The sequence below is a fragment of the Chiloscyllium plagiosum genome, chromosome 7, assembly GCF_004010195.1.
Source record: "Chiloscyllium plagiosum isolate BGI_BamShark_2017 chromosome 7, ASM401019v2, whole genome shotgun sequence".
NCBI lineage: Eukaryota > Metazoa > Chordata > Chondrichthyes > Orectolobiformes > Hemiscylliidae > Chiloscyllium > Chiloscyllium plagiosum.
Window position 1 is genome coordinate 50300968 of NC_057716.1, and position 23418 is coordinate 50324385.

General features: G+C 39.1%; 1 protein-coding gene across 10 annotated transcripts in view; it reads left to right on the forward strand.

The window, feature by feature from the left end:
• The window catches only part of ubr3 (ubiquitin protein ligase E3 component n-recognin 3), a 351638-nt gene that overhangs the window by 267468 nt on the left and 60752 nt on the right, over window positions 1-23418 (forward strand). The window lies entirely within an intron of this gene.

Consider the following 23418-nt stretch of genomic DNA (forward strand, 5'->3'; position numbering starts at 1 on the left):
CTAAAATCTTCCCTCCTCCACTAACTCTGGAGTAATGAATTAATCTGTACTATTCTTCTATTCCTGTACTTGCTGGCACATGGCACCAGCAATAATCCAGAGATTGCAACCTTTGAGGTCCTGCTGTTTAGCCTACTGCCCAGCTCCTTAAATTCTTGATGCAAGACCTCATTCCTCATTCTGTCTATATTGTTGGTACCAATGTGTACCATGCCCTCTGTCTTGATACCTATTTCTTCAGGATGTCATTCAGCACTGGTGACATCCATAACCCTGGCAGCAGAGAGGAGACACTTCATTCTGGAGATATGTCTGCAGCCAATGAAAGACCTATCTGTTCTCCGAACTAATGAATGCCCTTTCACTATCACACCTCCTTTCTTCTTCCTCCCCTTCCTGGTAGTATAATCAAAATAACATTTTATGTGGGTTGTGCAAGTGCAAGGCTACTTGTGGTGATAAAAACCTGGCTCTGTCTGCACTTTGAAGAGCCAGCACCCTCATCAGCTTCCAAAATGGAACGCAGGTTTTTGAACAGGATTCCAGGGGACCCCTGCACTATCTGCCTGATTCTGTTTGTGGGTTTTAACCTTTAGAGTTCTCTACCCCCAGAGAGTAGTGGAAGCTGAGCCTTTGAATATATTAGAGGCTACACTGGATACTTTCTTGATTTACAAAGAAATTTAGGCTTATGGGATGGAGCAAGCAGGAAAGTGAAATTCAGGCCACAATAAAATCAACCATGAATTTATAGAATGATGGAGCAAACTCAAGGGACTAAATTGCTGCCTCCTGTCCTACTTTTTATGCTATTATGACCAACAATAGAGTAAAATGAAGGATTGAACTTGCAAGGAAAGTAAGCTTATGTGCAAATTTATGTCCACCTGAAAATGACCAAGGCGCAGATGCTTAGATTGGGTATGATGGCCTGATCTCGGAGTTTAAATGCAATTAAAATCAATTCTTCTATTATTTTCTGATCGAAGTAAAAGCAACAGTGACATATTTAGTTGTCTACTGTGAAGGTGAATCATCGCTAACTGAGTTCTTCAGTGTTTTACAAAGACATTAGACAGCCTGAATCTGAGCAAATTTAAGGCAAAGAAACGTAATCAGTTAGAACAGAAAAGGTTCGGAGAACTTATTTTTCCTTGAAAGATTTTGCAAAAGTTTAAATTATTGATGTAATATTATTAGAAAGGGAACAATGGGAGAGTGTTACCTGCTTTATTCGGGAATAAAAGATAGTATGATGAAGTGGTTAAGAAGGCATATGGGATACTTGCCTTTATTAGCTGACACATAGAGTTCAAGAGCAGTGAGCTTATGCTGGAACTGTATAAAATGTTGATAAGGCCATTGCTAGAGTTCTGTGCATAATTCTGGAATCCACATTATTGGATATATGTGAATACATTGGAGACCGTGAAGATGAGATTTACTGGTGTGTTGCCTGGGCTGGAGAGTTTTAGTTGTGAAGAGAGATTGGATAGACTGGAGTTGTTTTAGGGTAGGCAGGAAGAAACCTTTCCCCTTGGAGGAAGGATCAATGGCAAGGGGGCATAGATTTAAGATATGCGGCAGGAGGTTTAGAGGGAATGTAAGGACATTTATTTTCACCTAGTCTGCTGTTCACTATTCACTACATTACCAAATTCCTATCAATTCACATAGTTTGAAATTGTTTTTCCTGTAGCAAAACCCAATTCACTTTTAAATAACCAAAAAGCTGTAGTCTTAATACCAGTTCCTTAGGGGTCTGCAAATCTGTAACTCGCTACTTGTAAGGGTAGGAGAGGCAAAATACTTCATAACATTTGAGAAGTATTCAGATATGCACTTGTGATGCCAAGCCATACGAGGCTATGAGCTAAGTGCTGAAAAATGTGTTTAGAATAGAGAGGTACTTATTTCTGATCAGTTAGATCTGTGACTCAATAGTCAACAGTATAAAATCATAGTTAGCACAGAAGGAAAGCATTCAGCCCTTCCTTCCCATCTGAGCTTTTACAAAAAGTTGTTCAATTAGTATCTCGTTTCTTCCAAGCCACTCTGGAAATTGGTTCACTTCATCCATTTGTCTAATTGATTTTTGAAAGTTATCAGTACTCTTTAAGATGGTGAGATTTAGAATGCACCAACTCTCTTGTCAAAGGAAGTAGTTTCTCTCTATTTGCTCAAAACTTTTCCTACTTTGAAGTACCTCCAGTAATTCTTCCCTTGGCTTTCTCTCCTTCAAGGAGTACAATCCTAGTTTCTCTAATCATTCCATATTACCAAACTCCATCCACCTTTGGATCATTCTGGTGCACCTTCTCTATAACATTTCCAGGACCATGACATCCTTCCTGTAGAAAATTGCCTAGAACTGTACATAATACTCCACCTGTGGCACAAGTAGTGATTTGAAAAGCTTAGCACGTCAAAGATCTGTAAGTACGTACCCCAAATACCATTGCTCTTGCACAACCCACATAAAATATTATTTTGATTATACAACCTCTTAATGTTGTTTTTCACCTTGTGTGTCAACTCATTTCATCTCTTTCGACTAATCTGTGTTCTCTTGAAGTCAAAAAGTGTGGTGCTGTAAAAGCACAGCAAGTCAGGTAGCATCAAGGAGCAGGAGAGTTAACGTTTCGAGCATAAGCTGTTCATCAACTTAATTATTCTATAAAGTTAGCACACAAGAGCCTAAAGAGAGTTTTCATATTTTCCAGTTACAGCTTCATCAGGTTTGCAAAAATATTACATGAATATCACCCTCGTTACTGTTCTCATGATCAGGTCAGTGTATTACACTTAACACCTGAGTATAGTTCCATTCTACTTGGCCAGTCTGTTAATAGGCTCTTGAAATTGGTGTGTGTCTGGGAATAAATGACTTTCCATGATTAAGTATAACTTTCTATATCGTACTTGTAATGTTGTAAAGTTTGTTGATTAGATACTGTAGAAAAAAGGATGCAGTGTCCCAAGTGAATCATTACCGGAACAGGGATCAAGAGAGGAGATGAGAACAAATGGGTCAAGTATTGTTTTAGTAGACTGTATTTTGAGAAAGTGATGCTCCTGGGAACTGGAAATTAGCAATGATTGATGTATCTGATTCCGGAGGTGACAGCGCCAGCCTGACTAGGATCATTGGTTAGTGGTCATAATATTAATGCAGTAATCAGGAAACTGGGCTGCCTTATAATAGCAATCAGTACACTTAATTTGCGTGCATAGATGCATGCTGATTGTCCATTCATATTTGCATTAAACGTCTTCAGTTAGTTGCCAGTCAGAAATACTGACTAATTTTACAATAATACTTTAGCATATTGGGTATCATTTGCTGTCAGCTTTCCACAATCTATGTTAAAATCTATAGACATAAGGAACTATAACATTTATTTGTTCACATAATTAGTGAACTAGATGTAAAATGGAAATATTGTTTCTGAAAATGTTATATATTAATCTAAAATATTAGAGCAGTGTAACAAATTGTATATTGAAAAGGTCATGTAAAATTGATACCTTTGTAAGATTGTAATGTTTAATTCAATAGTGAAGTGATAGTTCATCTGATTTGACATACTATCATATTACTGTTCTTTATGTTTACAGCCTTGTCACCTTTTTGCGATATGCTCTACAATATACCATGGCTTAATGGGGAAAAAACAATTAGTTACTTGGCGTAAGGCAAAGAGAAGGACACAGAGAATATTAGTGCTGTAAATTAATTTCTTAGATATTTTCCTGAATGACATTCATACCTTGATGACAGCTTTTATTTTCTTTATTCATTCATGGGATATGAGATTTGTTGGCAAGGCCAATATTTATTGCCTGTTTCTGATTGCCCTCTGTGGTCAGCTTTCTTCAAGGTCAGTGGTGAGCAGTCACTTTATTCATGACTGCAAAATCTGAACCGATGCCTTTTTGCCTATAGGGCTGAAATGTTCTCTATGGTTGGTAGAAGAATCCAACAGATCTGATCTGTTGGTGTAGTCTCACTTTTCTCTGTCACATCCACTACTTATTGTGCATGTAATCAACTCCTGTATTGAGGCCTTAACAAGTTGGCTTCTCATGTTTGGGATTGCACGGTGTTGCTTTGGCATACTTTCCTGCATTTATAATTGAACCATATTCAGACTTTTTGGATTTCACAAAGGCTGAGCCTTTAGAACTTTTTTTGATATTTTTGCGTGGTTGAGTACAGGAGCAAAGAGGTCTTGCTTCAGTTATATAGCACATAGGTGAGACTGCACCTGGAGTATTGTGATATACTTGCCACAGTGACAGTGCAGCATAGGTTTGCTGAACAGGTTCCTTAGTTGGTGGGACCATCCGGTGAGTAAAGATTGAGGAGACTGGGCCAATGTTCTCGAGATTTTGGAAGAATGGAAGATAATCTCATAGAAACTTGCAGGGAGTCTTAGAGTAAATACAGAAAGGACATTGAAGCTAGGGAACTTGAGGAAGTAAGTAGTGATGACTTGAAATGCGACCAGATTACAGAAGAGGAAGTACATGAGAGTTTAAAACTCATACAGGTAGATAAATCCCAGAACCTGACCAGTTGTATCTCAGAACTTTGTGGGAAGCTAGGGAAGATATTGGTTGGCTCCTTGCTGAGATATTTGTATCATTGATAGCCACAGGTGAGGTGCAAGATGACTTGAGGGTGGCTAACATTATTCAAGAAAGGTGTAAGGAAAAGCCAGGGAAACAATTGACCAGTGAGCCTGATGTCAGTAGTGGGTAAATTGTTGGAGGAGATTCTGAGTGACAGGATTTACACCTATTTGGAAAGGCAAGTACTGATTAAGGATATTCAGCATGGCTTTGTGTGTGTGAAATCATGTCTGACTAACTTAAGTGAGTTTTTTGAAGAGGTGACAAAGAAGATGAATGAAGGCAGACCACTAGACATTGCCTATATGAACTTCAGCAAGGCGTTCGGCAAATTTCTGTATGGTAAACTGGTTAGCAAGGTAAGATCACATAGAATTTAAGGGGAGCTAGCCAATTGGATACAAAATTGGTTTGAAGATAAGAGACAGAGAGTGGTGGTAGAGGTTTGTTTTCAGACTGGAGGCCTGTGATTAGTGGTGTGCCACAAGGATTATTGCTGGATCCATTGCTTTTCATCTTTTATATAAATGATTTTGATTTGATTTATTATTGTCACATACCTAGATACAGTGAAAGGTTTTATTTTACATGCAGTACAGGCAGATCATATTGTACAAAGTGCATTAAGGTAATATAATGGAACAAAGAATACAATATTATGGCTGCAGAGAAAGTTCATAGACAGCGAGATCAGCATTAAGTTTAAAATTTGAGAGGTCCATTCAGAAGTCTTAACAGTGGGGAAGAAGCTGTCTTTGAATGTGTCCGTATGCGTATGCAAACTTTTATATCTTCTGTCTGATGGAAGAGGGTGGAAGAGAATGTAATCAGGCTGAAGGGGTCTTTGATTACGTTGGTTGCATTCCTGAGGCAACAGGAAGTATGGTTGGAGTCAATGGATGGAAGGCTGGTTTGCCTGATAGACTGAGCTGTATTCACAACTCTCTGTAGTTTCTTGCGGTCTTGGGAAAAGCAGTTGTCAAACCACGCAGTGATGCATCCAAATAGAATGTTTTCCTTGGTGTATCTTTAAAAATTGGCAAGAGTTCTTGTGGACTAGGCCAGACCACTCAAAACATTCTGAAGCAGGCAGCTCAGACTATAACTTTGCAATTTTTTCGGTAAATGTACAGTGAAAATTATCCGGAGTGAGGTAGCTAAGTTGACTACTAGACTTTAAAACAGACAAAAATCTATTCACAAAATTACACAATGGAACACCAAGATGCTTACAGGTTGACGTTAGAAGGGCAGAAAGAGAGAAAGCTGTTCACACAGTCCACTGCTGAACTCCCAACTAGTTCTGGACTGAACTGCTCAGCTAGTGAGCTGACCACTCCTCTTTCATTATACAGGTCAGTTCTAAAGCATGACTACTTTGGCCTGAAGTTTCATCTGTTGACATATAAACAAAAAGGCCCCTCAATACCCTTTAATCTCTGTATCAAACCATACTAATCAGAACTGGGAGCGGTTTATTACCCCTATGCAAAAGAACCAAGAACACAGTATCCTTTTGTGTCACACCTCCCCCCTTAAAAAAAAAGAACCATCAATACCAAAAGATGGCTTTATTTTTAAAACTCTTCGAAAACCCAGTAAGGCTGACACACAGCCGTACACAATACTAACTATAAACATGCAAACATGCAGAACCACATGCGAATTCAGGCCGTGGCACACCTGCCACTGAACGCCCCTGTATCTCATTCGAGTCTCAATAATGCATCGGCAATCACGTTTTCACGACCTGCCACATGCACAGTTGTCAAATTGAATGGCTGCAACAAGCTCCATCATTTTTGTCCTTAACTTTTTCACAAATGTCAATGGAATGTGATCAGTGTATACAATTGTCTCAGATGCATTGCTGGTAATATAAACACTGAAATGTTGCAATGCCAAAACCAAGCTTAAAGTCTCTTTCTCCATCGTTGAATATTTCTGTTGATGAACATTCAACTTCCTGGAAAAATACCGGATGGGTCTTCCTATTCCTCGTCATCCTCCTACAGGAGCACCGCATTGACATCCAAATCACTGGCATCGATAGCCATTTTGAAAGGCTTCGTGTAATCTGGTGTGGCTAATACTGTGGCAGTAGTTAACATAGTTTTTAGGCTGTCAAATGCCATTAGACAATCCACTGTCCACTGAACTACTTGCCTTTTTTAACAATTCAGTGAATGGAGCAGCCACACAGCTAAAGTTGGGCAGAAATTTTTGGTAAAATCGACTCAATGCCAGGAACCATAGTACTGCTTTTTTTGTCAGTGGTGTGGGAAATTCGCCAATTACTTTCATTTTGCATTCCATGGGGCCATTTGTCAGGAAGGTGACTTGGGCTTTGGCAAATTCAGTTTTAGCTAGGTTTCCCACCAAGTCTACCTTCCGAAGTCAATCGAACAAGTCTGCTAAATGCTGTAAATGTTCCTTCAGTGAGTTACTAAAAATCAGCAGATCATCAATATACACCACACAGTTGGGTAATCCGGCAATGACCTTATTAGTCAGTCTCTGAAATGTGGCTGGAGCGTTTTTCATACCAAATGGCATGACTTTGAACTGATATAGTCCATTTGGTGTTACGAAAGTCAAAATTGCCTTTGATCTCTCTGACAGAGGTACTTGCGAGTACCCTCTGAGCAAGTCCAACTTAGAAATGGAAGTTGCTTATCCCACTTTTTCGACACAGTTCTCCAACCGTGGAATTGGATATGTACCAGTCTTTGTAACGGCATTGACTTTGCGATAGTCCACACGTAACCGTTGGATACCGTCTGGCTTTGGCTATGGGTGAGCTCCAGTCACTGTAACTCATTTCGATTATGTCATCTTGGAGCATGCATTCTACCTCCTTCTGAACCTGTGCCAACTTTAGAGGGCTATTCCTAAAAGGATGTTGCTTAATCGAAACAGCATCATTTATTTCTACATCATGCACAATTAGGTTAGTACTTCCCAGTTTATTTCCACATATCTCCCCATGTGTTAGTAATGACTCTTTCAAGTCATTTCAATTTTCCTGTGGAAGGTAACTCAATAATTTATCCCAGTTTTTGACAACTTCCTCATTGTCCAATTTAATTTGAGGAATGTCCAATTCAGGATCCTGTAACCTTGGTTCTTCCTTCTGTGCTGTAGTCATTAACACCTTCTCTTCTTGGTTTCTTTCCCTATCAAAATACCTTTTGAGCGTATTCACATGACACACTCTGTGAGATCTCTTCCTGTCTGGAGTCCTTATCAAGTAGTTCACCTCATTCAATTTCCTCTCAGTTTGATATGGTCCACTATACCTTGCTTTGAAATGCTCACCTGTTACTGGAGGTAACACAGTTAAAATTCACACAACACCAGGTTGCAGTCCAACAGGTTTAATTGGAAGAACTAGCTTTCGGAGCGGTGTTCCTTCATCAAGTGGTGAAGGAGCAGCGCTCCGAAAACTAGGGCTTCCAATTAAACCTGTTGGACTGTAACTTAGTGTTGTGTGATTTTTAACGTTGTACACCTCAGTCCAACACCGGCGTCTCCAAATCGTGGAGGTTACACCAATACCTTATCCCTAATCGCAAAGTTGCGAATTTGTGATTTCTTATCTGCTTCCTGTTTCATTATATACAGTGATACTTTTAAATGCTGTCTCAACAACTCTCCAGCTCTATTTAATCGTTCTGTAAAGTTAACACATAGTCCAAATGGATGGTCTCTGAATTCTGACTTATTAATTTCTCCTTAATTTTAAAGGTCTTTTTACTTCATGCCCAAATATTAATTCAAATGGACTGAATTTGGTTGATTCATTCAGTGCATCTCTGATTGCAAAATGTACAAACTGAACTACCTTATCCCAATTCTCTGGATAATCCTGACCATAAGCCCTCAACATGGTCTTTAGTGTTTGATGTCATCTCTCCAGTGCTCCCTGCAATTTGGGATGGTACACAGTAGATTTGAATTGCTTTATTCCCAAGTTATCCGTTCCCTCCTTGAATAGTCTGGGTGTGAAGTTTGATGCTTGATCTGTCTAGATCTCTGTTGGTAGTCCATATCGAGTAAAAATTTAAGTCATTCTTCTGCAACCATTTTAGCTGTGATGTTGCATAATGGGATTGTCTCTGGAAACCTAGTCGACACATCCATTATTGTTAATAAATACTTATACCTACTTTTTGATTGAGGATAGTGGACCTACACAATCAATCAAGACTATTGTGAAAGATTTCTCAAATGCTGCAATAGGTATTAAAGATGCAGGTTTTATTACTGCCTGTAGTTTTCTGATTAGCTGACATGTACGATATGGCTGGCAAAATTCAACCACGTCTTTATGTCATCCCGGCCCGTAAAAATGTCTTTGTATTTTAGCCTGTGTTTTCCTCACCCCGAAATGATCTCCAAGTGGTAGCTCATGCACCACTCGCAGCACCTCCTTTCTATACCCTAATGGCAAAGAAATTTGATGAATTTCTGCCCATTTCTCATCAGCTTGAATGTGTGGTGGTTTCCATTTTCCCATTAAGACATCATTTATTAAGTAATAACACGCAGGAAGGCATTCATTCTCCTCTGTATATGCCTTTTGATATAACTTTTAAGTTCTCACCTTTCTGCTGTAACTCGATCAGCTTAGCAGAGCAAAAGACACTTGCATGTTTGCCTATTTGCTCCTTCTCTATTCCACTTAACTTTATTCGAAACGTTTTTGATCAGATATGTCAGCTTCTTTATCTGTGCCTTTTGAACTCTCCTGCTTCATCTTGTACCTCTGTGATCTTGTGACCACATAATCAGGGAGAATTCCAGGAAGAAACATTGTTCATTTCTTCAGTTGCCTGTCTCCCCACTGGCTTTTCAACCAGAGTTGGCAGCACACCTACCGGTGAATCAGCTATATCATTTGCAAGGATAAATTGTATTCCTGCAGCTGAGAGTTTGTCCAGTACTCCTACCACAAATTCTCAACTCTCCTCTGGACACTCAAGCCTCACTTTACATAATTGAGCACTTTTTGTCTCACGATGAATTCCTGTTACCAGTACCTTCTCTGGCAATAATCTCTCAGGAGTACATATCTCCTCATCCTTCAGCATTACAGACTGAGAGGATCCTGTGTCCCTTAATATTGTAACCTCTTTACCTGCTACTCCTGGCCTATGTGAATAAACTTTACCCTTGCATGTATATTTTTAAGCAGATCTGGCTCTTCCTCCTTAATCAACCTCTGATCATCTTGAATACTCTGAGGCAGTTGTCTAACTTCCCTTGTGCGCTTTGTTTCTAGTCTAACTGACTGGTTTTCCTATACATGGCTTTCTCCTCACCCACCAAAGCTGATTTCGTGTGGCCCACTTTATTACAATGAAAGTACCAGAACTTTTTAACTTCTTTGTCCCCCTCAGGTAAAAAGGCCTTTCAATACCCTTTAATCTCTGTACCAAACCAGACTAACGAGGAGCAGTTTATTATTCCTCTGAAACAAACCAAGCACACAGTATCCTTGAGAAAAGGAACAGCTTTTGTCCCTCAAGCCTGCTGCACTATTAAATAGGATTATGGCTGATCCAACATTTGCTCACGAGAATTTTTATGCCCATTCCCCCACAACCCTTGATTCCCCCGCTGATCAAAAATCTGTCTATTTCAGGCTTAACTATACAGAAGGACTCTTCTGCCACAGTTGTCTGTCACAAGGATTTCCAAAGACACTCAACCCTCTGAAAAAATAAATACCTCCTCATCTCAAGTCTTACATTGGTACCTTTTATTATGAGACTATGCTGTCTGGTCCTAAACTCTCCCACGAGAGGAAACATGTCAGCATTCACCCTGTCAAGCCCTTTAAGAATTCCTGTGTGTTTCGATGAGATCACCTCAAATTCTTCTAAACTCCTGTAAATACAGTTCCAACCTATTTTATATTTGCTTAGAAGACAATTGGGGATCATCTTAGTGAATCTTCTCTGTACTACCTCCAATGAAATGACATATTTCCTTAAAAAAGACTAAAACTGCACCCAGTACTCCATGTGTGGTCTCACCACCTTGTACAGTTGCAGTAAAACTTCCTTACTCTTCTAATTCATACTCCTTGAAATAAGGGCCATAATTCCATTAGCTTTCCTGATTACCTGCTGCACCAGTGTGCTAACTATCTCTGTAAGTGTGCAAAGTACACCCAAGTCCCTTTGTTTTGCAGCTTTCTTCAGTTTTCTCTATCCAAATAATAATGATCTTTTATTCTCCCTTCCAAAATGAACAACTTCACATTTTCCCACATTATACTCCGTATGTCAACGTTTTTTCCCAATTACTTAACTAATCAATATTTGTCTCTAAACTGTATCTCTCTTGCAACTTGCCCTTCCACCTATTTTTTTGTGCCAATTTTCTGCAAATTTGGATATAGTACATTTGCCTCCTCCCTCCAAGTCGTTAAAATATATATTAAACAGCTGTGGTCCCAGCTCTTACACTAGTGGATACCCACTGGTTACAGATTGCCAACTTGAAAGAGAACCCCTTATCCTTAACCTGTTTCCTGCCAATCTGCTACTACCAATACCATGGTCTTTTATCGTCTGACTACATTTTTCGTAAGGTAACTTGTTGAATGCCTTCTGGAAGTCCAGTTACAGAACCATCTGCTAGTTCCTGCCTATTCACATTCATTAAAATTTCCTTTAAAAACTCGAATAAATTAGTCAGACATAATTTTCCCATCCTGAAAATATGCTGTGACTCCTGTGGTCTGTTACAATTTTCATATTTTATTACACTTCCGAGGTCTTTCCTCATCTTCGTATCCTGAAATTATGCCTCGTAGTCCAAGACATCAGTGTAGATCAAGAAGAGTAGTAGTCTTAGTACTAAACCTTGGGGAATACTCAATATAACTCATTCTAATGACACAGACATACATCACAATTATTTTCTGTCCGTTATCAATTTTGTACCCATTTAGTACTCATTTGTATTCACTTTTACAATTACTTTAATGTTTTGCTGGGTCAAGTATAGGAGCAAAGAAGTCTTGCTTCAATTGTCTAGAACTCGGGTGAGACTGCACATGAAGAATTGTGTTTTAAGTCCCATTGCCCAAGGAAGGATATACTTGCCACAGAGGAACTGTAGTAGGGAGGTTCACAATACTAATTCCTGAGGTGGTGTGTGCACATTTCTTGATGCTGTAAAAGCAGTGCTGTGTACAATATGGTTTATTTATTAATTCCCTATTCATTGTAACATAGGAGCATAGGTCATTCAGCCCCTCAAGCCTGTTTCACCATTTTTTAATCATGGCTGATCATCTACATTAATGCCTTATTCTGTATCCCTTGATATAATTAAGAACTAGAAATCTATCAAACGTAGAGAACTCCAATGTATGGGCTTAGATTCTGAAATGTTGACTTTTACTCAATAACTCCAACCCCCAGTTCCAGCCTATTCAGCCACGAGAAACAGCCTCTCAGCATCCTCCACCTTAATATGCATAGGCCTAGTTTAGATATTTTCTAATCAACATGTTCAGAGATGTTATGACAACTCTGGAACAGATAGGTCTTGAGCCCAGGTCTCCTGGCACAGGAGCAGGGACGCTACCATTGTTCCACAAGAGCCTCTCATGCTCATTCTAATCAATCTATTTTTAATGGAAAACACAAGCACCCCAGAAATCAACCTAGTGAGCCTTCATTGTACTCCATCCAAGACAAGAATTATTTTGTTAGGCAAGAAAGCCAAAGCTATGTGCAGACTTCGAGGGTTGATCTCATTATAATTGACACAAGACTTTCTTACAGTTATATCTCCAACTCCCTGGCAATTTAAACAAATATGCAATTTAATTTCCTATTTAGCATCTGCATGCTAACTTTGATTCATTTCAAAATCATCCAAATAGCTCTAAATACCAACCTTTACTAGTGTCTCCTCTTGTAAAAATTATTCGGCTTTTCTATTCTTCGTATTAGATGGAGAAAGCAATTCTGGATCTGGTGTTGTGCAACGAACCGGATTTGATCAGGGATCTCGAAGTAAAGGAGCCATTAGGAGGTAGTGACCACAATATAATAAGCTTTAATCTGCAGTTTGAAAGGGAGAGGGTAGAATTGCACATGACAATATTTCAGTTGAATAAGGGAAACTATGGAGTTATGAGGGAGGAGCTGGCCAAAGTTCAATGATGGCAGGGATGGCAGTGGAACAACAATGGCAGGTATTTCTGGGTATAACGCACAAGATGCAGGATCAGTTCATTCCAGAAAGGAAGAAAGATCCTAAGGGGAGGCAGGGGTGGCCGTGGCTGACGAGGGAAGTTAAGGACCGTATAAAGACAAAAGGGAAAAAGTATAACATAGCAAAGATGAGTGGTAAATCGGAGGACTGGGAAGCTTTTAAAGAACAACAGAGGATAACTAAAAAGGTAATACGCAAAGAAAAAAAAGGTACGAAGGTAAACTGGCCAAAAAATATAAAAGAGGATAGTAAAGGCTTTTTTAGCCATGTGAAAAGAAAAAAAAATAGTTAAGACTAAAATTGGGCCCTTGAAGACAGAAATGGGTGAATTTATTACAGAGAACAAAGAAATGGCAGAAGAGTTGAATTGGTACTTTAGATCTGTCTTCACTGGGGAAGACACGAGCAATCTCCCAGATATAATAGTGACTGAAGGACCTGAACTGAAGGGAATTTATATTAGGCAGGAAATAGTGTTGGAGAGACTGTTAGATCTGAAGGCTGATAAGTCCCCGAGACCTGATGGTCTGCATCCCAGTGTACTGAAGGAGGTGGCTCTAGAAATCGTGGATGCATTGGTGATCATTTTCCAATGTTCTATAGATTCAGGATCAGTTCCAGTGAATTGGAGGGAGAGAGAAAACAGAGAATTATAGACCAGTTAGTCTGACCTCAGTGGTGGGAAAAATATATAAAGGACGAAATTACGACACATCTGGATAGCAGTAACAGGATAGGTCAGAGTCAGCATGGATTTATGAAGGGGAAATCATGCTTGACTAATCTTCTGGAATTTTTTGAGAATGTAACTCTGAAGATAGATAAGGGAGATCCAGTGAATGTAGTGTACCTGGACTTTCAGAAAACTTTTGGTAAAGTCCCACATAGGAGGTTAGTGCTCCCACATAGTGAGCAAAATTAGGGCACATGGTATTAGGGGCAAAATACTGACATGGATTGAAAATTGGTTGGCTGACAGGAAACATATCATGATAAACGGCTCCCTTTCGGAATGGCAGGCGGTGACGAGTGGTGTGCTGCAGGGATCAGTGCTGGGACCGCAGCTTTTTACAATGTACATTAATGATATAGATGAAGGTATTAAAAGTAATATTTGCAAATTTGCTGATGACACAAAGCTGGGTGGCAGGGTGAAATGTAAGGAGGATGTTAGGAGAATACAGGGTGACCTGGACAGGCTAGTTGAGTGGACGGATGCATGGCAGATGCAATTTAATGTGGATAAATGTGTGGTTATCCACTTTGGTGGCAAGAACAGGAAGGCAGATTACTGCCTAAATGGAGTCAAGTTAGGTAAAGGGGCAGTACAACGAGATCTAGGTGTTCTTGTACATCAGTCAATGAAAGCAAGCATGCAGGTACAGCAGGCAGTGAAGAAAGCTAATAGCATGCTGGCCTTCGTAACAAGAGGAATTGAGTATAGAAGCAAAGAGGTCTTTCTGCAGCTGTACAGGGTCCTGGTGAGATCGCATCTAGAATATTGTGCGCAGTTTTGGTCTCCAAATTTGAGGAAAGACATTCTGGCTATTGAGGGAGTGCAACGTAGGTTCACTAGGTCAATTCCCGGAATGGCAGTACTATCTTACGCTGAAAGGTTGGAGTGACTGGGCTTGTCTCCGCTTGAGTTTAGAAGGCTAAGAGGGGATCTGATTGAGACGTATAAGATTATTAAAGGATTGAACACTCCAGAGGCTTGAACCATATTTCCGCTGAGGGTGAGTCCTGAACCAGAGGACACAGTTTAAAAATAAGAGGTAGGCCACTTAGAACAGAGTTGAGGAGAAACTTCTTCACCCAGAGAGTGGTGGGTGTGTGGAATGCTCTGCCCCAGAAGGCTGTGGAGGCCAAGTCTCTGAATACTTTCAAGAAATAGTTGGATAGAGCTCTTAAGGATAGTGGAATCAAGGGTTATGGGGATAAGGCAGGAACAGGATACTGATTGTGAATGATCAGCCATGATCATAATGAATGGTGGTGCTGGCTCGAAGGGCAGAATGGCCTACTCCTGCACGTATTGTCTATTGATAATTTCACGTTTCTTGATATCGTACTTCACCTATCACTGTCTCATAATTCTATTCACAATAAGAAAGAAGTGTTCTCTTTTTTTCTTAAATTAAGGGAAGTTTGCAGAAAACTGTGTTTTGGAGTTAAAACCCAAAAGATCTTTTAACAGATCACCAATTAATAAACAGCCATCTAGTCTATTTGACTTTTAGAGAGAGGTTTGGTTGTCAGGTGGCACAGTGGTAGAAGCAGCGAAAGGGTAAAGGCCATTAGACCAGGAATTTTGTACATAGTCCAGCCTTGCAGCCTTTGGCTTCATGTTTTAACATCAATGTCTGTACTATTGTAATAATGCGGATTGAAATGTTTAATGATTTACATGGTAACATGATGAATAACCTCAGAAGACAGCTAAGCTATGAATTTAAAGTATCATTTAGTTGTAATTGTGTTTCATAGCTTTTGTTTTTCTAGGCTGACAAAAAATCATTGTCATGCCCTTGATTGATGCTTTTGAAAGGTGCTGCATTTAAAACGAGGATTTTTAAAATCAAAAATCTGTAGGGCCTGTTGCATTCCTGTTCAATGTATTGGAGGGTCTAGCTTGCTGAACTGCCTATTTTACTTGGGGAGTATTAAATCAAGTGTTATTTTCTCCTGGAATATCACAATAATTGGCTATCATTATACTCATTCTTTTGACAGCAGAGTTGTATAGTAGTCAGCTGACTGCTAGTGCCTCAGGCTTGTAATTATCTCCTGCAGCTTTTAAAATAATTGAAGATCGAGATTGCAGTGCAATTGATTGCTGTCACCTGCTTCCTGAATTCAGAGTAAATGAGGGTGAAATGATTTGGCAACAGTCCTTTTTAAACAGCAGTGTTCCACTCCTGGGATACAGAAAATATGAAAGACATCTCTTGAACACTTAAGTGAATCAGTTTTAATTAATTTTGATGTTTAAGCAAATATGTGCTCTAGAATAGATATTGAATAGAATATAAATGAAATATTGTGTTCAGACAGGTTGCAAGTTGACATTGTTTTTGTATGTGAAAAATGTAATTTGGCTACATTAGACCAGTAGCTATTATAGATACTATCAGGTTACAAAAAGGAAAATGCAATATTGCTTGAACTGTCTTTTTTCCTTGATAAATTTTCTGTAACCATTTTGAAGTCTTCTTTCTGAAAGACATTGACTCTGTATTTCGCTATGATTCCATGGTGCCAATTCAGTCATGGGCATTGATTACTGGTAAAGAATTATGCAAACATAAGACTTAAGAACAGACGCCCTTTAACACTGCCTGATCACATTATGGCTTTTCTAAGTATCTTGTTTTCTAGCATTTTCCATATGACAAATGTTAGGCTGTATAGTGTCCTGTTTCTCTTCTTTATTGAGTAAAGATAGTGGATTAACTATTTTCCAATTTGCTGGGATCCTTCCATAGACTAAGGAGTTCTGGAAGATTTATAACCATGACGAAAATCACTTCTTTTAAGACTCTAGATGTGGGCACCTGGCATTGGGAAAACATCAACCTTTAGGCCTAATAGTTTTCTCAACACCTTTTTCTTGGTAATGGTTATTTATTGTGGATGTGACTGGTTCAGCCACAATTTATTGTCTATTCCTAATTGCACTCAAGAAGGTGGTAGTGAGCTACCTTCTTGAACTACTGCAGTCCATTATTCTTACCTCCCATTTAACTTAAGTTTTTCAAGTATTTTGGATAGGTTTTCACTGTTTTCTGTGGCGAAGACAGACATAAAATATCTATTGAATGCTATTCATTATCAAATCCCCAGCTCACTCCCTAGATGAGAGCATTTGTTGCTCTTTTCCTTTTAAATACTTGTAGACAGTCTTACAATCTGTTTTCTGTCTTATACTTCCTGTTTTTGGTCACCTTTTTCTAGTTCTTAAAATCTGACCAGTACTCTGATCTACTACTAACCTTTGCAGGTTTAATCTAACGTTATACTTCATTTTTAGCCATTGATGATGCAGCCTTCTCAGAGTATTTCATTCTCACTGTATCTGCTTGCCAAGTTTAATGATTGTTTTTTAAAAGTCTTTGGATGATTGAATATTTCATCACTAGCAACTTCCTTCACCTCCAAAAGTCTCATTTTCCATCATTTGAGCCTTTAAAAACCATCCAAGATTATGCAATTTATTTCTAACTTTGGGTGCCATGACTGGGCATCAATCTATTATGTATGTCCAGTTGCACATAACATAACGATATGTTCTCAGCCTCTTTTAGATGCCTGCATTTGAAGTTTGTACTTTGAATTATTGTTCCTAGCTTCAAGGCAATATTTTCTATTAGGATTTTCTGATGCAATTAAAAGCCTCTTTGTCTTATGGCAGGGTTTTCTTTCCATCCCAAATGATTTCAAGACCAAGTGACAAGTTTTATATTTCGTTTCAACTATTATTTTAATTGTTAACTACAGTTGAATTGAAACTAGGATGGAAAGATTTAAAAAAAACAAAAATCAGAAGCAAACATTTATAAAGAGAGGGAGATCCATGCACAAATAGGGAAAGACAACGAAAGTAAATTAGAAAATGAGTCAGTAGGTATTATAGTCCTGTACTATTTTAACTGCTTCATGGAAAGGAGCTGGATATAAATTATATTAATTTATCTTCAATTTACGGCTTGTTTTAAAGAGGTTAAATGCAGAAAACAATGCATACTCATTGAGAAATGCATGTGAAAGAATAGGGCTGAATTTGCTTCTCATGTAGAAATGAAGATGAAAAGTTGTATGGCTGGACGGTGTAACTGCTTATTGGCACCGTTCCACCCCGAGCCATTTTCCCAGAAGCAGATTGGGTGTCAGAATGGCTACCTGCCACCAAACAATGTATAATCAATTGAAATAAGTTAATGTTGTCAGAGCTGCAGACTTTCAAAGGCTAGGAGATGAGGCCAGCAGTGTGGAGACAGCTTCCCAGTTGCAGACTGAGGGGTCAGCGCTGCAGACAGATCTTTGATCCACAAAGAAGTAGAACATTGGTGGCACAATGGCTCAGTGGTTAGCACTGGTGCCTCACAGGGGCCCGGGTTCAATTCCAACCTCGGGCAACTGTCTGTGTGGAGTTTGTACCTTCTTCCATGTCTGCGTGGGTTTCCTCCGGGTGCTCCAGTTTCCTCCCACAGTGCAGGTGAGGTGAATTGGCCATGATAAATTGCCCATAATGTTTAGGGATGTGTAGGTTAGGTACATTAGTCAGGGGTAAATGTATGGTAGGGGATTGGGTCTGGGTGGCTTACTGTTCGGAGGGTTGGTGTGGACTTGTTGGTCCCAATGGCCTGTGTTCACTCTGTAGGGATTCTGTGAATTCTATGAATTATCAGGGCAGGGAAGTGGATTAAAGACTACAATCATTTATTTACATAATGGCTGTTATTTTATTGAATGATGGAGCAGAATTAAGGGACCAAGTAGACTACCCCTTTTCCTATTTTTTATATTGAGGCTCTCTCTACCTGCCTGGTTGTCCCCGTGGCTACCGGACAATGCTGATGCTGCAACACTAGGGACAAGGCCTCAATAGCAACGTGGCCTCATAGTGGTGAGGTTGCTTGGGCGAAAATGGGGTCTGGCATGCTTTAAACTCTACAGTTTGAAACATTTCTTTTAATATTAAGAAAGGCTAATTACACAGCTGTTTATCTAACTAAAATGTGTAAGGAAACATATTTTCATACCCAAAGACTTCTAAAACCCAGACTGCACCTTTTCAGCTCATGTGCTTCTAAATGCCGAGTCTTCCCAAAACCAGCCAATGCTTCAAATCTGTCTCCAGCTGGTAAAATGTCTTGTGTAGTGGATGTTGTCTATGTGGATTTTAAGAAAGCACTTGACAATGTACCACATAAAAAGTAAATTAATAAAACTTAAGCCTTATAGAATAGAAGGGCGAGGTGAACGATTAATTAAAAAAAGCATGACTTAAAAGTGGAAAGCAGCAAGTTGTGATAAATAGTGCTTTTAATGTTCCTGAAGGCTCTGTGCTAGGGTCATTTTTTCTTTGCTATGACCTGGATCTTGGAATATACAGAATTTCAGAATTTCCTCAGGATTTCAAAGTTGGAAGTGTGACGAACTGTAAAGATGATCTGATTCGAAAACACAGAAGTGAGGTGAAACATTTTGTCAGAAGGGATTTAGAAATACAACATAAACCTGTTGGCTTAACTCTGAAAAGTGTGCAGGAACAGCAGGACCTTGGGTGTACATACTTCAAGCTTTGAGGTGCCAGAGTATAGCAAGAGATTGATTCGCAAAGAATATGGGATCTTGGACTTCACAGCATTGAGTACAAAAGCAGAGTAAACTATGCTGAGTCTTTATAAAGCTTTGGTTAGGCCTCAATTAGAGCATTGTCTCCAGTTCTGGTTACCACCTTTAGGAAAGGTGTGAAGATTCTTGAGATGCTGCAAAGATTGAGCAGAACAGTTGAAGGAAATCAGGATATTAGTCCTGAGGTTTTGATGGAAAAGCTGATTATTCTCCTTGGAGCCAAGGAGATTAAGGGAAGATTTGATAGAAACACAGGATTATGACAAACTTCGATAAGATAACAAGAAAGCCTTTCCAGTAGTTGATCTTAGAAATAATATTAAGACTAGGCAAGAAATGCAGAAGGAATATGAAGAAGATTTATTTTTAACACAGTGAGTGAGAATAATAAGGATGCAGAATGATGCAAAAAGAAGTTGGATGGGCACTTGAAAGGAATAAACTTTAAAGGCTGTGGGGACCAAAATGAAGTGGGATTGACTGGATGGGATGAATGGCTTTTTCCTGTGCCATAGTGTCTCTCTGACCTTTTCTTGGATTTTAAAAATACAAAAATTAAAATGAATCGCATGTATAAGTTCAAGAGGAGGACTTCTTTATTGGGAATAAGTAGGGCTTCAGTCAGGCCATTTCCCAAGGCTGTCACCAGCCTTCCTAGCCTCCCTCATCCTTGTGTCCCCACAACTTCATTTACAATCTTAATGTTCTGAAATTTTGGGTACAACTCCCTAGGGAAAATTTCTAACCTTCAAACTGTCTAATCTTGAACTTTTGCAATGGGCTAAATAATGCAGGTTGAAACTCTAAGAACTAAGCTAGTTCTTTGTTAAATAAAATCATTAAAATATATGCAGTGATTGTTTTTCTTTTTGATGTGAGTCTATGTTAATCTGTGTTGACTCCTGCTCCCAAATGTCTTTCTCTTGCATACCATTCTTTGGACTTTTCAAATTGATTTTTCTCTCAAATCTGACCAGTGCCTTGTGAAATTATAAAATTGACTCTTTCCGTCTCCAAGGTTTTCAGAATGACTTTTCAATTCAAGATGTTCCAGAACTCTTGTTGACATTTATCTATTTCAAATAGATCATTGAACAATTAAAAAGCACTATCCTCTTGAGCAAAATTGTACTTATAGCAGTAGTAAGGATTACTTTACTTTCTGGACTATAACTGACAAAATTTGTAACATTGTCCCAAAATAAATTTGGTATACTTTGTGCTGTTTTTGTGCAATAACTGGGCAAAGGAACAGCTATGCAACCAATACTTGACTATATGTGTTTCAACTGGCAATTCATGGCAAAGGAAACCTTCTGAGTACTACCATTCAACTGGCCAATCATTATTCTTAAATTGGTGAAGTATTCTGAGAAGGCACTGAAACAAACAGCATGTGTATAATAATGCCATAATTGATTGAGCAGCCTATGTTCTGAAGTGTTTAGCCATCAAACAAAAACCTGCTTGTTGATGTTTGGTTCCAAATTCACCAGAGCTTTCAACTACTCTCTCACTTGATTTAAGTGTAAATCCATTACGACACATAGGCAGTATTTGGCTAGAAAGTGACTTCAAGGAACCCCAGCACCTAAAGAGGAAAATGTGCATCTGAAATCGATTGCTGCAGCAGGCGTTTCCCAGCAGTATCCTTAGCCTTGTCATTTTCAGCTGTTTGATCAATGATTTTCTCATTGGGGCTGGTTGCTAAAGATTGTGCTCTGTTTCAATCCTTTTGCAATGCTGAATGTTACCCCTGCCAGACCGCAACCTGTATGTTGGGTGGTAGATAATTTTGCATCACAGGTGATTGCCAGGTCATTGCCATTCTCATGAGAAACAATCAAATCACATTCTGCTTGCTTCAAGGCAGCATTATTATTGTGTCCTCAACATCAATAAATATTCTGAAGGTTTAACTCAACCAGTCACATTGTCTAAGTTGAAAAGGGAGGACATCTTCAGTGAGTGATTTATTTCCTGACCTCCAATAGTATTATAAAGAAAGATTGTGAGCAGTAGGATGGATTGTGATGATAATCAAAATTCAAGAAACAAGATATCATGGACATACGGCTGCATTGTACCCAATAGGATAAATTGTAATAATTCATTAAATTTGGCTCGATTAAACTAGATAGTTTCACAAGATCTAATACTAAAGCCAAGTTGCAAGATTGTGCACACATCCTGACTTACTTATACATTGTCTATCCTTAACTATGACTGTTCTGAAACCCCTACTTGACGTGATCATGAGAGTCAAATGTATAATGTCATAATAGATTAAAACTGTTGCAGCTCTTCTACAGTACACTGTCAGGCAAGATAGATCTCAGAGTTACACAGAATAGAAAAAGGCCCTTCAGGCCGCCATGGCTATGCCACCCAACAAACATCAAACGACGCTAATCCCATTTGCCTGCGCTTGGTCTAAAACCTACCATGCCCTATCATTTCAAGTACTCAATACCATGCTTCTTAAATATTGCAAGTATCTGGCTCCACCACCTCTCAGGCAGCATGTTCCATATTTCTACCAACATCTGGGTGAAAAAAATCTTTCTCAGATCTCCTGTAAACTACTTGTTCCTCACCTTAAAACTATGCCCTCCCTCTGATTAGACACACCTGCCATGGAGAAGAGATTCTCATGATCTACTCTTTCTATACCCCTCATAATTTTGTAAATCGGAATCAGATTCCTCCCACAACCCTCCTCTGCTCCAAGGAAGACAACTGAGCCCATCCAGTCTCTCCTCATAACTGAGACTTTTCATCCAAGGCAATATCCTGATGAATCTCCTCTGCACCATTTCAGTGCAGTCATGTCCCTCTAATGGAGTGGCAACCTGAACTAGGCATAGTATTCCATCTGTGACCTAACAAACATTTTACAAAATTGTAACAAGACTTCCTTGCTCAATGTTCTATTCCCTGGCTAATTAAAGCCAATATCCCACATCCTCACTTCATCATCTTGTTTACCTGTGCTGACACATTCAGGGATCTATGGGCTTATACACCAAGGTCTCTTTGTTCCTCAGTACTCTCAAGGGACTTACCATTCATTGTGTATGTCCTTCCCTTATTAGATCTCCTAAAATACATTACCTTGCACTTAACATGATTAAATTCCATTTGCCATAACTTAACAGCTGGTCATATCTGATTGTTGCCCGAGACCCCTCTCCTCACAATCAACAACACCAGCAATTTTCGTTTCATCTGCAGATTTACTAATTATATACTCACATATATATTCTACATGCATATCCAAGTCACTAATGGCAATAACCAACAGCAAGGGTCAGTATACTGAACCCCCTCCTTCCTTCAGCCAACTCGCGGCAATTGCAACAATGTCATATTCCCACACGCTGATCAATGCTCTAAGTTCATCGACCTTTCCTACATCAGATTTATATTGCATTAATATTAAGCTTAAGGAGTTAAATTATGAGTACTTAGAGCATGAACTTTATTTTATTTAAATGGTTGATGGATTACCTAACCAAGGTGTTGAAAGCTGTGGCATTAAGTTAGGTCAGTATAGGAAACATGTTTCCTGTGGGGTTGAAGGAATTAAATAACATTAAAGCTAGTTGAGAAAAGCTTTGCTGGAAAAGCAAAGCAGGTCAGGCAGTGCTCACATTCAGCAGGTAATAGGGCAGGGAAATGGACTGTTGTCCTTTATTTCAAAGAGAATAAAGTAAAAATAGGGAGGTCTTGCTAAAACTATACAGGGCAGTAGTCAAACAACAAATGGAATGCCGAGAAAACTTTGGGCCCTTTATCCCAGGCAGTCCAGAGAAGGTTCACTAGGTTTATCCTGGGTCTGGAAGGACTTTCTTATGAGGGATGGTTGAGTAGGTTGGGCCCATACTCATTGAAGTTTAGAGGAATGAGAGGGGATCTTATTGAAGCATTTAAGATTCTTAGGGTAGATGTTGAAAGATTGTTTCCCTAGTGGGAGAGTCTAGGACCAGAGGGCATAATATCAGAATAAGACATCACCCATTTAGGACTGAAATGAGGAAGAATTTATTGTTGATGTGCTGACGGTAGTTAATCTATGGAATTCTTTACCAGTAAGGACTGCCCATGCTGGGTTATTAAGTATATTCATGACTGAGAATCAGATTTTGAGTCAGTACGGTAATGGTTTTAGGTGAGAGGTAGCAG